The 17,002-nt window shown below is 40.6% G+C and overlaps 1 protein-coding gene and 1 non-coding gene across 2 annotated transcripts in view; both read right to left on the bottom strand.

The window, feature by feature from the left end:
* Positions 1–17,002, bottom strand: part of KCNH5 (potassium voltage-gated channel subfamily H member 5) — a 238,882-nt gene that overhangs the window by 98,641 nt on the left and 123,239 nt on the right. The gene's annotated exons all lie outside the window — the stretch shown is intronic.
* On the bottom strand, positions 11,094–11,165 carry TRNAC-GCA (transfer RNA cysteine (anticodon GCA)). The gene has a single exon. It is a non-coding gene; the product is annotated as a tRNA-Cys (tRNA).

Raw genomic sequence — 17,002 nt, 5'->3', positions numbered from 1 at the left:
CTCTGTCTCAAGTAGGACTCCTGACCTGGGTCAGAGGCAAGTCTGAGGGACTTCTCCATTAGAATTAAACTTGGGACTTCCCCAAACAGCGAACACATGGAGACTGGCCATCAGAGACCGGGATGGCCTCTCTGCACATAGTGTATCCCTCAAAACCTGGCGAAACAGGCGTAGTATAAACTCTAACTGACAGAAAAAAACTGGGAAGGAAAAAAAATTTAATAGAAGAATGGGGAAATGAAACTTATCTGACTAAAAAAACCTAGATAAACTGTATAAACAACTATCTATCTAAAGCAAGAAATAATTGAGCGAGACTGCTGAGCTCCGTCTCAGGCTGGGGATGGTAGAAAAGGAACTGAAGAGCCTGGGCCATGCGCACGTTATTGAAGCACATTTGGTGCATGAGGCAGGCACCGTGCATAGGTGGCCCATGCAAGTACTGATGTAAAAATCTCTGAGCGAAGGCACAGGGGTGCACCAACACCTAGAATGGAGCACCTGGAGTGGAGACCCCCAGGGACATCTCTTGAAGAAGAACCACTGCTCTAGACACTACCGTAAAATAAACGTTAAATAAGGGTAACAATTACATAGGCAAGACTCCCATTGGTGTCAACAGGATCTTTGTCTAAAAGGCACTGTAGGATCTGGGCCTATTGTGTAATGAAGAATGCCTGTAGTAAATTGATGATATTTATACATACTTTTTTTTTATAAAGCATATTCTTTGCACAACAGATTGGAACAGCTGCTTTGGAGCCTGACAAGTCTAAGCACAATTAGGCATTCAGCCGCCTTTACGCATAAATCCTCAAAAATATATGGAAATATTCTGCCGCACTTGCACATTACCTAATTTTTAAATGGTGATAGTTGGGCCATTTTTAATAAGAGCAATGAGATAATAAATTTAAGACCCTGTCATTTTGTTTCAAACTAAGATGCTCTTGCACTATACATGTACCCAAAAGCGATTCAGATTGCTAGCTAGTGTGTTTGGGTGGGGGATGGGGTTATTATTGGTCTTTGTTAAAGGCAAGTATGTGTATGTTATATTCATGCATCCTGACACAATGTGGATAGGGCACATTTGATAAATGCAATAATAAATGCGTTAATTAGTAAAATAAAGAACCGAGAAATATTCTATGCAAAAACTCTATGCCTGTCCAGAAATCCATGACTTTTCTACCAACTCTCCGCTTCCTCACTTGACATGCTGCATAACACTCCATGCAGTGGTAAATGCTAATTACAGTACAACTGTTTTGCTAAAGAAATTGGACATAGTGGAGAAAGAATGAAGAGATTCGGAGGATAGCCAGAGTTCATCAGAGATAATGTTCACCGTGAATGTCAGCCAACAATGCACCCGTAGCACTTTGCTCCCTCTCTCATTTGTCATTTTCTCCATTTTGATTATCATTCTTGATACTCGTTCTTTTTAATCCCCCTTTCTCCCTCCTCCTCTTTTTATGCAAAAGTCTAAATTGCACCTGTCAAACAATCTCCACTACTCTTTCCGTAAACCTGTCTCTTTCCTTTCCCCATCAAAGACTGGAGAACCTACTTCTCCACGATATGCTGTCTTCAGCATTGTTACTGGCCAATGCTGACGTCTGTGGATTAAAATCATGCCATGTTTCTTCCACTGTATGCCTCACTATGTCAAAAATGTCATCTGTAATAAGCTCAAGACACAAAGGATCTACCACGCTATTGTATGGAAACGTGGAAACTCACAGTGGGTCAAGAGTGATTGTTGACATAAAGGGGCTCCATGAGTAAATTTGGCAGCAGTCAGTATCAGTGTGAGACAGGCTAACAGCTTGTTACGGGGTTTGGGCTGATTATTATTTCTTTTTATTACAATTTTTCCTTGGCAAATTTTCTACATGGACACAGAGTTCCTGTCAAAATAAGATGAACGCTGGATAGCAGGCAGTCACTTTAGCCAAAATACCTAAATATCACTCTCATACTGACAACCACCACCTGATCTTTGTGCCTCTTAAAATACAATGCGAAATTTGTAAACACACCTTTAAACTACCGGACCTGGATTTGAATGTACAGAATAGTATTTCCAGCTCCCAGTTTTAAGACTCTCATTTTCTATCCATGCTAAAAAACAAGGTTGTTTATATTAAATGGAGTTAATCTGTTTCGATCAGCTAATTTTGTTTTCAATTTTTCAATTTGCCATTCTTTCTAGTGTATCATCTAAACTTGCTTATTCTGTCTTTCCTTCTTAAATTAATTGTCCAATTTTATATCAAAATACAGTTAATAAGATAAGAACAGATTTTGTGACAGTCAGACAATTGACTACAGTAATCTTCATACAACATAGGGCACGTATGCCCCGGGACATAAGAAAAAACATATATAACACTGTTTCATTTGTAAAATATGTGCCACAAAATACCTGTGATATGCAATGCAGTCACAATAATATTGCTTTTATTTTTCTGTTCCTAATTTTTCTATTTGAATTATTCAGCCTGAACTCTACACAAGCAGTTTTTGCACTTAATTATCTGGGTGTTTTTTAGAGGGAAATAAGATTAATGTGCTTAATAAAGTTAATATTAAAATGCTCCCAGTTTGGTTTTGGAGTTAATATCAAAATGCATTAAAGAATAGATCAGCTTTGTAAAGTAACTGCAAACATAGTTTAATGGAGTTTCAGGTTTATTATATCTCACTGGTCTCCATTTACAAGTTAAAAATAGGTTTTTCTCTAACTGCCAGCCCTGCAAACTCAACCTGTGCTCTGAGAGGGGAGTTAAATTCTTTCTATCTCACTCAGCAGCACCGGGGCTTCGCTTCAGCAAAGCACGTGATTAACTTAAATCACATCCGTAAGTCCCATGAAAGTTAATGCTTAAGTGCACTGCTGAATAGGGGTAGACAGGTTCTACAAGGCAAATTAGACCCAGAGTGACACCTGTGCAATTCCACTGCTTTCAGTGGCGGTCCACAGGCATGACTGGAATTTAGCCAATAGTTCTTTTGATGTACAAACTGGAATAGAACCTGCTGCTTATGCCATCTTCATTTTGTTCACTCTGCGGGAAACTTTATATTTGTCACTAAAGTAAAGTCAAGACGTGATTTTGAATACACACAATGAGGAGGTCTCTTGAGAAGATGGGGGATATTTTTACAAAGGGCCAGACTCTTAAAGGTATTTAGGCATCTAAAGACACAAATGGGTGCTCACTGGGATTTTCAAATGCACCTAATAAGAAAATACTACTTTTCAGAGTGGCGTCATGCGTTAGCTATTAATTACCAGGCACTTGCTATAACAGATGCAGAAAAGGAAAAATATGGGGAGAAAATAAATATTGCAAACTATACGAGAGTTTGGACCTGGCTTTAGAGATCAGAGAAATCCTATGGCCTGTGTTATACAGGAGGTCAGACTCAGTGGTTCTCAACCTATTTACCATTGTGGGCCACAGCCAATACTACCTGTATGGATGGCCCTGAGGATGCCACATGGGCCGCAGCTGTGTGCTGATTGGGCCGCAAACTGCCCAGGAGCCGTGGGCTGAGAACCAATGGGCTGGAGGATCACAACGTTCCCTTTCAGATTTATAGTCTTTGAATCAATTACATTTACCTCTCCTACCAGAATATCCATATAAAAAGGACGGTAAGACCGATTTTTTCAAATGTTTTTACCACTGTAATTTTCTCCGATTTTAAAACTGAATTAATTGTACCCAGCTGTGATTATAACACCATAGACTCTTTCCTTCATCCTGTTATTGATCTAAGTATGATAGATGTTGAAATGTCATTTGGCTTGACAGCTTCTCTGAAGCTTTGCCCATCGTTATCTTATAAAATGATCGATAATCACATACGGTAATGGATGCAAAAAAATGAGCACATTTTCCATCTCTTCAGTAAGCAAAACTGCATGTAGCGTTCAGTGCAGGAAAAGGAGTTCTTAGAATTTTTCCACAAAAAGATCAAATCAGTTTCTTATTTCAGCACTCACTATTGTAAAATACTATTTTGTATCTTAAGAAATTATTCACCCATCCCATGACAAAATCCCAAGATATAACCGGGCCTGGTTTTCATTTATACTAAGACCCTGTTACATGGATCTTGCAGTGTAAAGAGACCTTTTAGTATACTTACGCCTGCCAGAGCAATGCAAAGGGATTTTAGTGTAAATGAGAATTATTTATATCTGACCACAGTGGTAGATACTGGCCAGGGTTCATCTGCTATAAAATTAGACACTACCCAATAAAATCTTCTACATTTTACAAGATTTTAAGGTACTCAGGAATGCATGTATTATGCCAAGACCTTTAAGCCTCCTCTGGTATTTATTTGGCATTCCATAGTCAATTTGCTAATGACAACTGATGTTCTATTTAAAAACTAACCTCAAGATGGCAGGACCACAAATGTATTTGTGCATTTTCTATGCACACCATAAAAACCTATATTAAATAGATGTAAAAATTTGATACTACAAGGGATGCATATAAAACTATTTTCAGCCAAACCAAAAATTGCTCCCTCTACTGTAACAAAGCAGGTTACCCCACTTTGTTCCACTCAAACCCAGATGTCCTGAGGCCACACACATCTTCATTCATCTCTTCTCAAAGGAAAGATCCTGCTAAACCCCATCTCACTCCCAGCCTCTGACCTGCACTGTTCTTCCATCTGATTACCTGTCACTCTTCCTGTTCAGTATTCCAGAAAAGAGACCCTGCAACTGATTCCACTGTAAGTTAGCAGCGATTTCACTGAAGAGAATGGAATTACATTAGTGTGAAAGCAGAATCAGAGCCACTGTTCACTTACCCTGGGACCTCGAGTCAGAGGCCATCAGTTAATCTCTCCAATTGCCTCATTATTTAGACATACTGGACCAGATCCTCAGCTGGGTGCAGCTCCATTGAAGGCAATGGAGCTGTGTACATTTACATGAGATAAGGTTTGACCCATGGAACCGAATTTCTAACTACCCCACTGAAAATCTGAAGTGATACCAAGTAACACAATCAGATTTACACCGTGGTAACTGATCAGAATCGGTCTCACTTTTCTCAGAGACAGGACTTCACGGTAGGTAGGCAGGCAGGCAGAAAAGAAAAAGAAAAAAGATGAAAGGGTAAGCAACTGGACTGATTTGGCATGTCTGTTAGTAGCACAAAGTGACATGACCAACTCATGCCGCTATTGTTAAATATCATTCTAATGAGTGTCCTGGGGATCAAAATAGCATTATGAATAATACGGTATTGCAAAGCTGCTGTTTGATCAAAACGTGACTGCCTCATTTCGTTCTGACCCCTGTATTTCATATTTAATGACTATACGTTTGTAATTGAATACCTCTTTGATTGCCTGACAGACTGAATATACAGCAGCTGTCCCTTGGAAAACTCAGGTGAAAAACATGCCATGCCCCGTGAAGCTGTTGCAGGGAGGAAGATTTTAAATTTATGAACAGATATTTATAGGCACTCAAAGTGCACTGCGCCATGGAGTGAAAATAGCTGGACAACACACACAAAAAGCTGCTTTTGAATTATGCAAACCTGTGTGCCCAGAGGCCGAGCAGGAGGCAATTAATGGGCAACTTGCCCTTCTCCCTCTCCACACTTCACAGAGTGCTCACCAGCCGACATGGAGGGAAAATTCTCTCCAAAATAAGTGAGGCCACGTTTTCAATGTGTGTAAAATGGTGCTTCATTTCAGCAGACAGAATAACTGGAATAATAGAGGCCTCTTGTGGCTTTGCCACAAGCCCTGCGTTAGGGGCAGCACGTTTGCTGTGTTGACTCTGGAGCAGCCTAAAACATAATCATCTTCCCGGTCCTCCTGCTGCTTCAGGGACAGAGTTTGCTGTGCAAGTGCAGGCCCCAGCCCAGCGCACGCTCCCTGATGGATGGCCAGGGGTGCTGCTCTGTCCACCCTGCACCACCCACCTGTTTGGGAAGCGATATAGCAGCTGTGTGGATCCTGTGTCCCCTCCTGCCCTGCTACCCATGATGTGCGCAGCTGGCACAGTAGCAGACTGATGCCCCACAGTTTGGCCAAAATAACATAACATCAAAACTACACCTGCTTCCTGTTGGGGGTGGTGTTCTTGTTGTCTTCTCCCTCTGGTTTAAATGTTTTCGTTATATCGCTCCTTAACTATTCTTTAAGTCCCTGCTTATTTCTGGTGAACCCCTTCTAATCTCTTTCCTTCCGTTTGCAATTCTGCGCTCTCTCTTTGCTTACTTATTTCTCTTCCCGGTATCTGCACTGTGCCCCAATTTGCCCCCTCTCCACCTTTGCTCCCTCTCCCTTAGCAGCAACGTTTCCACAAGCCTGGCAGAGACGTCTCTCCCTGCTGGCCAGTCGACCACAAAGCTCCTGGTCACCTAGCATGAGTTCCCCCTTATTAGGCCACATGGTTTCCTTTGCAGAGCAGTGGCAATTGAGCTAATCCCCTGCTGAATCCAGTGTCGGTCTCTATCACAGAACAGCCGCAATCCTTGAATCAGGGAGCATCCAAGAAAACATGGACAATTTGGAAATTCCTGGATGTTCCATGGTTTGTGGACTGGTTTATCCCTGTCCCTTTTACTGGTGCATTTTCTTCCTCATATTTTAGTTTCGTTCTATTAATTTTCCTCATCATGAGGGTGTTCTATCTTAAGGCCACAATATTGAAAACACTTTGATCCATGTACAATTTTAGCCATGTGAGTAATCCAAATGAAATACTGTGGGAATATAAGGAGCCTTATTTTGATCTTATTTACACCGGTTTAATTATATTGACATCAGCAGAGCTACTTCTGGTTTACACCAGAATCTGGCTCAAGGTGTTGGTCTGGTGGAAGATTGGAAGTTATGGACTACAAACTGCTATCATACATCTCTGTGAAATAGACTGCATCTGCTTAAAAAGAAATTGAAAACTGTCCAACTTTATGCACTTTCAGTTGGAGGCTTTACTGTCTGAGTGTCGTAAAGACGGGCTTTGACACTGAGGAAAAAAAGTCACACCTACAAACACATATTTTTATCTTCCTCTGGTTTTTACATAATATTTTTTTTTTACCTTTTTTGCTGCTGTTGGCATGTGAAAATGGTTTGCTCCCTTAAAAGTGACTCACTCCTCCCACTTGATCCTGTAGGGAAGTTATGCTCATTGGGACAAAGTCAAAGTCAAGATGCCAGGATGAATCTGGCCCAGTGTGCTGAATTATGGACATCACAACTGCTTCCATGGCAAGACTGTGATGTCTCAACTAGAGGACTCTGACTTCAGGATTAACCAGAAGGAGAACTTGTGTATTGAGAGGGAAACATCTCATCCAAATACAACTATAATTAGCAAATGAAGAACATCTGAGGTGGTGTGAGGTTTTCCTTGTTCAGAGTTAACTTTTTCCATGTTTGTTCCAATGTCAAAGCCCTTCAGTGAATTTTAAGTCCCACTGACTAACACCCTATGTTCAAACAATATATCTCCCATAGGGAGGACCATATTTTTCTTAGAGCAAGGCAAACATGGATGAAACTGGGTTTTGGGGGATTTTAACCACAAATAAATAAGCCAAATCCTAAAAGCTCTTTGGAGTCAATGAGATATATGCCATTATAAAGACTTCAGGATCTGGTCCAACAGGTTTTAATATTTAAGTATGGGATCTCACTAGAATTTAGCAATAACTGTCAAAGTTTCTCCGTTAAAGAACATGCTTAATCTTCCAGACTTGGAATTATATCGTAGTCCCATTGCACCTGCCATCCAAGAAAGATGCTAAATCACTATTGTCTTTGTTCAAGTCACAATATGATTACACATATATGCACTAGAATAATTTAAATTATCTGTGTTTAAATGTATAAAGCCAAGTTATAGCTATTTAATTATTGTTTCCCCTCTACCTGCATATTTGCCTTTATGTGAATCTTAGATAACTCTCAGATGTGATGAGGCATTAGAAGCTGGCCGGGGTTCCATTAATTTCCCTTGTTGTGAGGGAATTACATTTTAAATTAGTGTGTATGCAGTTAGGATCTGGATTACATTTTATGTGATTTGTGCATCTAAACATCAATGGCTCAATCCTATAAATCTTACTCGTGTATGTAGTTCTCACTAATGCAAATAGTCACACTGGATTCTCCCATGAATAAGAAATGTTCACAAGATCTAGCCCTGCAGAATGGAGCCTCAAAGTCACTGTGAAGCAAAGGACAACAATATACTTGTTAACAAGTCTTCAGAGCCCTGGATGTTCTCAGGGCTTTTCTGTTATTAGCTGCATATTAGATGAGTTTTAGACTAACCTATTAACTCTGATTGATTTTGCAGAGTGGCTTTCTGTACACTTTAAGTTTGGTTTTACAGAACTGATTATCTTTCCCAAGAGAATTTCACTCCCTACAGTTTGTTGAATCTAATGTTTGAGTATTTTCTTTAATCTTATGAGGACTATGGGTCTCATTCTCACTGGAGCAGAGTGTATTCATCTTCTCTATTCCATCTGATAGATACCAAACAACCTCCCTAAAATATTTATCATCCAATGCTATTATTTATTCATGTAAGTATGTGTTTGTGTATAATATTTGTGTACATTTACATAACCCGCATCAAACCACTTTAAACAAAATTGGCGAGTGAGGTTATCCTGGTTCTCAATAATATTGAAAGCATTTTCCACATGGAGCCTGATCCAAAGTCCACCAAAGTCTATGGGAAGATTCCCTGATGTCACTGAATTTTGAAACAGGTCTTTAAGGAATATGTAATTTCTCACTTCAAAGTAATGCACATACATTACCAGTCTCCTCACTGTCAGTAACAGATGGCCTATGGAAAACCATTTGCTTTCTTTCACAGTGAATCTATGGTAAGTTTCCTGGAACTGGGACACTGCATATAACATGCCAGATATTATTATTAATCAAAAAGGAGAGGAAATAGTTACCAGAGCAAAACTAGAGCTGGACAAAATTTTGTGGGTTTTTTTGAAAAACATTTTCAAAAGAAAATTAACAGTTTCCATTTCATTCAACGAATTTCACTTTCCCTCCTGTTTTTCAATGAAAAAGTTCAAAAAAAATTAATTTCATTGTGAAAAATTGTTTCAAATTTTCAGTTTCCCCAGTCCCACACTTTATTTTATTACTATTTCCGTCTTTTTTATCCCAATGGAAAAGTGTGAAAAAAGTAAAACTAAGAAAAGCTCTCTCTCTAGCATAAAAGAAAAAAACCCACAATATTGTAGTGGAAAAAATGTTTTAAAAAATGAGAAAAAGTGGGAAAAACTCATGTTCTCTGTTCTGTTGTCTCTTTTTTCAACTGGAAAGCTTCAGGGGGAGGGGAGTAAAAGTTTAATAAAGTAAGTTTCTTTCAGTTTTCAAAACTTAAAAATACTTTTCCAGTAGAAAAAAGTAAATAAGGGAAATTGTTTTCCCCTTCTCCCCAACATCTTTTCCAGTATGTGTGGGGGAAGGGTGAAAACAGTAAAAAAAAATTCAGAGAATTTTCCAACAATTTTGAAAAAAAAAATTCAGATAAAAAATATCTTGTTTTTTAAATGTTTCATTTGGAATTTCCCCCCATCAAATATTTTTTTTCAAAAAAATCCCACTTTTCAATTAAAATAATTTCAACCAGTTAGAATTAATGTCTTTCTCCTCATGAATTCCTATTAACTTTTCTGCAAATTGTTTAAATTCTCTGCCATACCTCCTCTGACTTTACTATCATCTTTCTAAAGCCTTCCAAATACATTGGTTATTATTCCTTTTGTTCAGAAACTTAACTTCCCCTCCACTGACACAGAGTTTTAAGCAGTTTTTGTTTATTTTATTTGACAAGTCGCATTATTCCTAATGAAGTCATTGACATGGCAGCTCCTCTGTGTAAATCTGGTTGCCATAGCAACCTTAACAGATCATCTGGTTTCCCCCAAATCCTTGTGCACGCGGAAAAAGTCACATACAGTATCTTGCCCGTGCTGCATATTGAGCCACAAACACATTTAAAAAAAAACCTGACAATTTGTTCAGCCAGATTTGATCAGACTAATGGACCTAAGAGACGTACTTTTAAAAATAAAACCACCTCCTCGTTGGATAAAGGCTCAGAGAGGATGGCTTTAACACTGGGCCACGTGAAAGTTGTCATTACAGTTAATGCTACACACTTGTTAATGAACCTTGCTCTATGAGGCACTATGAGTTTATTCATAGTGGCTTCAAACAGCTAGCTCTAATCCCAGGGGAGTCCGTTTACAAATGTAGCCATCATGAATGTCTTCATCGGTTTCACTCTGGTGCCCACTGGCATTGAAAGGAAAGCCATATAGATCCCTAGAGTTTAAGGCCAGATGGGACCATTAGATCATCTAGCCTGACTTGTGGTATATCACAGGCCATTCATTTCACCCAGGTTTCAGAGTAACAGCCGTGTTAGTCTGTATTCGCAAAAAGAAAAGGAGTACTTGTGGCACCTTAGAGACTAACCAATTTATTTGAGCATAAGCTTTCGTGAGCTACAGCTCACTTCATCGGATGCATCATTTCACCCAGTTATTCCTGCATTGAACCCAATCACTTGTTTTTGACTAAAACACAACTTGTGTTTGGCTGAAGCATATCAGCAGTCCTCCGTGAGTCCTCCTGCCCTGTGTAAACCTGAGATGCTTGTGTTCATATGCTGATTTTAATCTCCTGGGCATTAGACTTACTCGTTTTGGCCAAACCATGCCTCATTTGGTGGCACTGGGGCAAAGAAGCTTCTCTGAAGATGCAAGAATCATAGAACCTCAGGGTTTGAAGGGACCTTAGGAGGTCATCTCGTCCCACCCCCTGCTCAAAGCAGGACCAATCCCCAATTTTTGCTGCAGATCCCTAAATGGCCCCTTCAAGGATTGAACTCACAACCCTGAGTTTAGCAGGCCAATGCTCAAACCAGTGAGCTATGCCTCCCCCCCAAACAGAATGGCCCCCTCAAGGACTGAACTCACAACCCTGGGTTTAGCAGGCTAATGCTCAAACCACTGAGTTATCCCTCTGCCAAACAACTGCCCAGAGAGCACCTGGATTTGAACCAGGGACCTCTTGATCTGCCGTCAAATGCTCTACCACTGAGCTATACTCCCTGTGACGAGACCCAGTGCAGCAACAGTTGAAAGTACAGGATTCTACTACTCCTGGTATGTACATTGTTTTAAAGATACTGTAAAAGGTAAAGGCAAAATCCCCCGAACATAGGGTACAGCTACACTTAAAATACTCCACTGGCACAGCTGCATTACTGCAGTGCTTCAGCGTGGACACTCACTACAGCAACAGGAGGGGGGTATTTCATCTCTGTAGTTAATTCACCTCCCCAAGAGGCAATAGCTAGCTCAATGGAAGAATTCTTCCATCGACCTAGTGCTATCAACACGGGACTAAGGTAGGCATAGCTACATCTTTCAGGGGTACAGATTTGTCACACCCCTGTAGCTATGCCAATGTAAGTTTTCAGAGTAGACCAGCCCATAGGGAGACTAAAGCACCGCTTGATGGTGCGAGTCCTTGCATGGTGCATTGCAACCCTGATACCAAGTTACTCTCTCCTACCTCTTCGTGGATTGAAAAATATGCTGAATATCCAAGGGCAGAATGGAACCACTGTTATTTAAAGAATAGATTCAATAAGACTTTTGTAATATGCATCCATCTTTCTTCTAAGTATAAGTGTCTACAGCTCAACCTGGCAGCTAGTATGACTATGTCAGGAAAGAAAAAAAACGCACACCCTTTAATGGACAGCATCTACTGTACCTAAAAATCTGTCTCCAAATTTGGGGTCCTGAAAGAGCATGACTGGGCAAATTATTATTACTATTATTATTTATTTGTATTAACATAGTGCCCAGGAGCGCTAGTTGTGGACCAAGACCTCCTTCTGTTAGGGACACAGAACAAAAAGACAGTCCATGCCCCAAAAAGCTTACAATCTGTGAGTAAGGCAAGAAAAAGCAAATGGATGCAGACAGATGGTGAAGTACAAGGAAACAATGAGATGATATCAGGTCAGCATGGTAGACAGTGGACTCAGCACACCTGCAGTCAAAGCACTGTTAAGTTTTTTGATGCATTTTATAGGAGGACTTTGAAGGAGGATACTGAGTAGCTTTGTGGCGGTCTATGGGGAGCATCTTCTAAGGATGGAAGGCAGCCCTGGAAAAAGTACGAAGATGATCATTTGAAGAAAAAAAAAGGGCGATGGGAGCTGGCACCATCAGTCAGCTGGAGGCAGGAGTCAACGTCTTGATAGTGAGTGAGAGATGATAGGTCGGGTGGGGATAGGCCATAAAGGACCCTGAAAGTGAAGACAAAGAGCTTGTGTTTGATGCAATAGAGAAGGGGGAGACAGTGCGGGCATGCAAAGATAGGGGTGACACGGTCAAACTGATGGGCTAAAAAAATGATTTAATTAGTGCATATACAATTTTGATGCTCATTCCATTAGCCTGTAGCCACAGCAGACCGAATGCACCTAGATCTCATGAGCTTAGATCATTCTTGAATGTTGATTATGCTCTTACTGTTTGATCTACATGGTGAGTGGGATTTGATCCACGTATTGGGTGTGATTCAAGCGCATAAAGTGACCATGAACCACCGTTGCTCTGTGATCTGCACAGGCTACCTGTGTATTTCTGAATGGAATTCAAAGTATTATTTCTTATCCTATGCCAAGATCACTCAGTATAGTATCTCTGAAACATTTAGTGTTTGGGTAATTGTTGGTGTAGTATGAAGTTGGAGGTATTTAATTTATTTATTTTTATGTCATTAGGGTGGTATTATTGGGCAGGCTGTTTTTAGTAACTGTCATTAATGATATTTTACCTATTGAGAAGTTATCACTAGTGAGCTCAAAGTGCTGGATGGGATCTTTTTCAATATTATAAATGACAATAAATAAATTAGATCAATAAAATATAGCCCTCAAGATCTGACATGAATCTGCCAAAAATGAGAAAATTCAAATGTAAGAATGACATTATGGCTGAGGTTAGAAATGTAATCAATCAGAAATTACTTCTTGGGGTTCTTTACATATTTTTCATCTAGTGCCTCCCTACCATATTTGTGTAAATTACAAGTTAGAGCATTTTTTTTTAGCAACTGTCACAACTCTGACCGCAACCTATATGAGAAATCAAGTTTAATTATTTCTGCTTCACATATCATCGACAATTAAAATTTGGGAAGCAGATTTCACCTGGCAGTTGTGTTGATGATGCACAGTGTAAAGTTGAACATAACTTGCTCTGTATTATTAAATACTTGTTGTCAATGGAGTAGGAAGTTATGTCTCAAAAGGCAGATAAGGAGCAGTTCTTCTTAGTAATAAGGTGCTGTGAATATTTTTAGTAATTTTCCCTATAACTACAGTTAGACTTGCACTAGCGTGAAGAAAAGGTAAAATGATACATGTGATGAGGACAGTTGTAACTAGGGCTGGTGCAAAATTTCACATCAAAACCATTGTTGATGTAAAATTGAGTTTTAGATTAAACAAAACTTTTTTTTGTGAAAAGTGTCTGCTTTCCATGGAAAATGTTATTTTCATTGAAAAACTGAGTACCTGAAGACCAGAAAAATTTCAGGTTTTGAATGGAAAGCAAAATATTTCAGTTAAAAAACAAAATATTTTGATTCTGAAATGCCACTGCAGTGCATCATGGGAGTTGTAGTTTGGGTACTTCGTGTCCTTATTTTTCTACTGGCAGGGCTCACGAGCCGGACTTCATCTTCTGTGATGATGGTGCGCCATGGCCCTGGGACTGCCATGAAATGAAGCAAAAGTACATTTAGTCCATTTAAACAACATTAATGGTCAGACTTAAACAAACCAAAGCTGGACTCCCTGGCCTGTTGTACCATCTCTCTGCACTCAGATGGAAGATCATGGTACATCAGCCAGGGAGCCCAGCCTTTACACAAAAATAGGAGCATGTGATCCTGCACTAAAGCTCCCTGAAGTAGGGAGGCATTTCAGAGTTGAAATATTTTGATTTTAAACTAAAATATTTTGGATTTGCATTTTTTGCTAACAACATAAAAAAATTTGTTGTTGTTGAAATTTTCCATGGGAGGCTGGGGGGCACAACACACTTTTTGACCATCTGTAGGTATAACAGTCGTCATTCGGACAATTCTTGGCTTTAGTCTGTTAGGTCTGACCATTAATGCTATTTAAATGGACCAAATGTACTTTTGCTTCATTTCATGATTTAAAATTAATTTTGAGTTTTTCAGACCTCTCCTGCATTTATATTATTTAATATGTGCAAATTATACTTGTGAAATGAAAGGAACAACCCCAACCTCTACATAGTGAATTAATGTGTGTTAATTGCAACAAAACTGTGCTAATGCAAATCTTAGGAACGCATATTCAGATAATAAACATGGTGTGATGCTATATTTAAAAAAGATTTTTCATTTACAAACTCACCTGTTCGTGTGGATGGCTCATAATTGAAACCATGCAGATGTGCTTGAATCCCACCCCACCTACTTCAGATTCTGAGTGTTCTCAACCTGCTGTCTAGGCTAGGCATGGATGATGCTAGTGAGACCCATGTAGTACTTGCTTTCCCAAACAAAACAGGGCTTCATCCAAATCCCACTGAAGTTAATGATAGGACTCACACTGACTTCCTCAGTAAGTTCCGGACCAGGCCCATATTGGACAACTCCTTGCTGGCATCAGCTGCTGCATACTACCAGGGAACTATAGGCCAGTCAGCCTCACTTCAGTCCCTGGAAAAATCATGGAGCAGATCCTCAAGGAATCAATTCTGAAGCACTTAGATGAGAGGAAAGTGATCAGGAACAATCAGCATGGATACACCAAGGGCAAGTCATGCCTGACTAATCTAATTGCCTTCTATGATGAGATAACTGGCTGTGTGGATGAGGTGAAAGCAGTGGACGTGTTATTCCTTGACTTTAGCAAAGCTTTTGACATCGTCTCCCACAGTATTCTTGCCAGCAAGTTAAAGAAGTATGGGCTGGATGAATGGACTATAAGGTGAATAGAAAGTTGGCTAGATCGTCGGGCTCAACGGGTAGGGATCAATGGCTCCATGTCTAGTTGGCAGCCGGTATCAAGCGGAGTGCCCCAAGGGTCGGTCCTGGGGCTGGTTTTGTTCAATATCTTCATTAATGATCCGGAGGATGGTGTGGATTGCACCCTCAGCAAGTTTGCAGATGACACTCAACTGGGAGGAGAGGTAGATATGCTGGAGGGTAGGGATAAGATACAGAGGGACCTAGACAAATTAGAGGATTTGGGCCAAAAGAAATCTGATGAGGTTCAACAAGGACAAGTGCAGAGTCCTGCACTTAGGACGGAAGAATCCCATGTACCGCTACAGACTAGGGACCAAATGGCTAGGCAGCAGTTCTGCAGAAAAGGACCTCGGGGTTACAGTGGACGAGAAGCTGGATATGAGTCAACAGTGTGCCCTTGTTGCCAGGAAGGCCAATGGCATTTTGGGATGTATATGTAGGGGCATTGCCAGCAGATCGAGGGACGTGATCGTTCCCTTCTATTCGACATTGGTGAGGCCTCATCTGGAGTACAGTGTCCAGTTTTGAGCCCCACACTACAAGAAGGATGTGGAAAAATTGGAAAGCGTCCAGTGGAGGGCAACAAAAATGATGAGGGGACTGGAAAACATGACTTATGAGGAGAGGCTGAGGGAACAGGGGTTGTTTAGTCTGCGGAAGAGAAGAATGAGGGGGGATTTGATAGCTGCTTTCAACTACCTGAAAGAGGGTTCCAAAGAGGATGGATCTAGACTATTCTCAGTGGTAGCAGATGACAGAACGAGGAGTAATTGTCTCACGTTGCAGTGGGGGAGGTTTAGGTTGGATATTAGGAAAAACTTTTTCACTAGGAGGGTGGTGAAACACTGGAATGCTTTACCTAGGGAGGTGGTGGAATCTCCTTCCTTTGAGGTTTTTAAGGTCAGGCTTGACAAAGCCCTGGCTTGGATGATTTAGTTGGGGATTGGTCCTGCTTTGAGCAGGGGATTGGACTAGATGACCTCCTGAGGTCCCTTCCAACCCTGATATTCTATGATTCTATACTCCTCTAATAGCAGCCTCAGATCTAATGAGGCGCCTCACCTATTAAGCTGATTCCCAATGAGTGGTCAGACTCCTTCATTCAGGGTACCGATATTCTTCTTCCATCTCCTAGTCTATCACAACCACCTTGATTTTATTGAAAGTGAACCTAGAACAGCTCCTTCGGCACCCTTCTCCAGTCTCACGCAGATATGGAGTCATTCATTCTGCCACACCAGCAGGGTCAGACAAAACAGAGTTGAGTGCCCGCAGCATACTAGATGCACTGCAGCCCATGCCTTCTTACTTCCCCTCCAGATGCTACATACATATGTTGTGAGAGAAGACAGAACCCTGCTATACACCATATGCAAGTTCACTTGGCTTAGAAGAGTCGCCTCAAACCACCCTCTGGAATCATCCATATAAAAATCAGCAGAGTCACAATCACACAGCTCCATTTGTTCCAGTTAGAGACCACTGATAAGTCAACATCTCATGCTCAAGGGTACCCAAAATAGCTTATAAATCCAGAAGAATCAATTGTGGACATGTTTTCTTCATCCATGGGTCAAGGAGATTATCTACCAATGCTACCAGTGTGGTTCCTGTCCCATTCCCAGGTCTGTAACGAGATTGTCACTCTAAGGATTCTAGTTACCTGAGCTGGCTACTCTGATACAACCTTCTCCACATCTCCCTCCCCTCACAAATGGAAGAGTTTGCTAAGACTGATAATTGGCAAGATCATCAGCTTCAAGAGAGCAGAGGCCTCACCAGTGCCTCAATAAGAATCCCTAGCACTCTGCTCTCACAAAGGGAGGGAGTGACAATCACCACAAAAAATGGGCAAATG

The sequence above is a fragment of the Natator depressus genome, chromosome 6, assembly GCF_965152275.1.
Source record: "Natator depressus isolate rNatDep1 chromosome 6, rNatDep2.hap1, whole genome shotgun sequence".
Classification (NCBI taxonomy): Eukaryota; Metazoa; Chordata; order Testudines; family Cheloniidae; genus Natator; species Natator depressus.
Note: the sequence above shows the minus strand (reverse complement) of the source record. Positions and strands in the feature narration are given on the sequence as shown.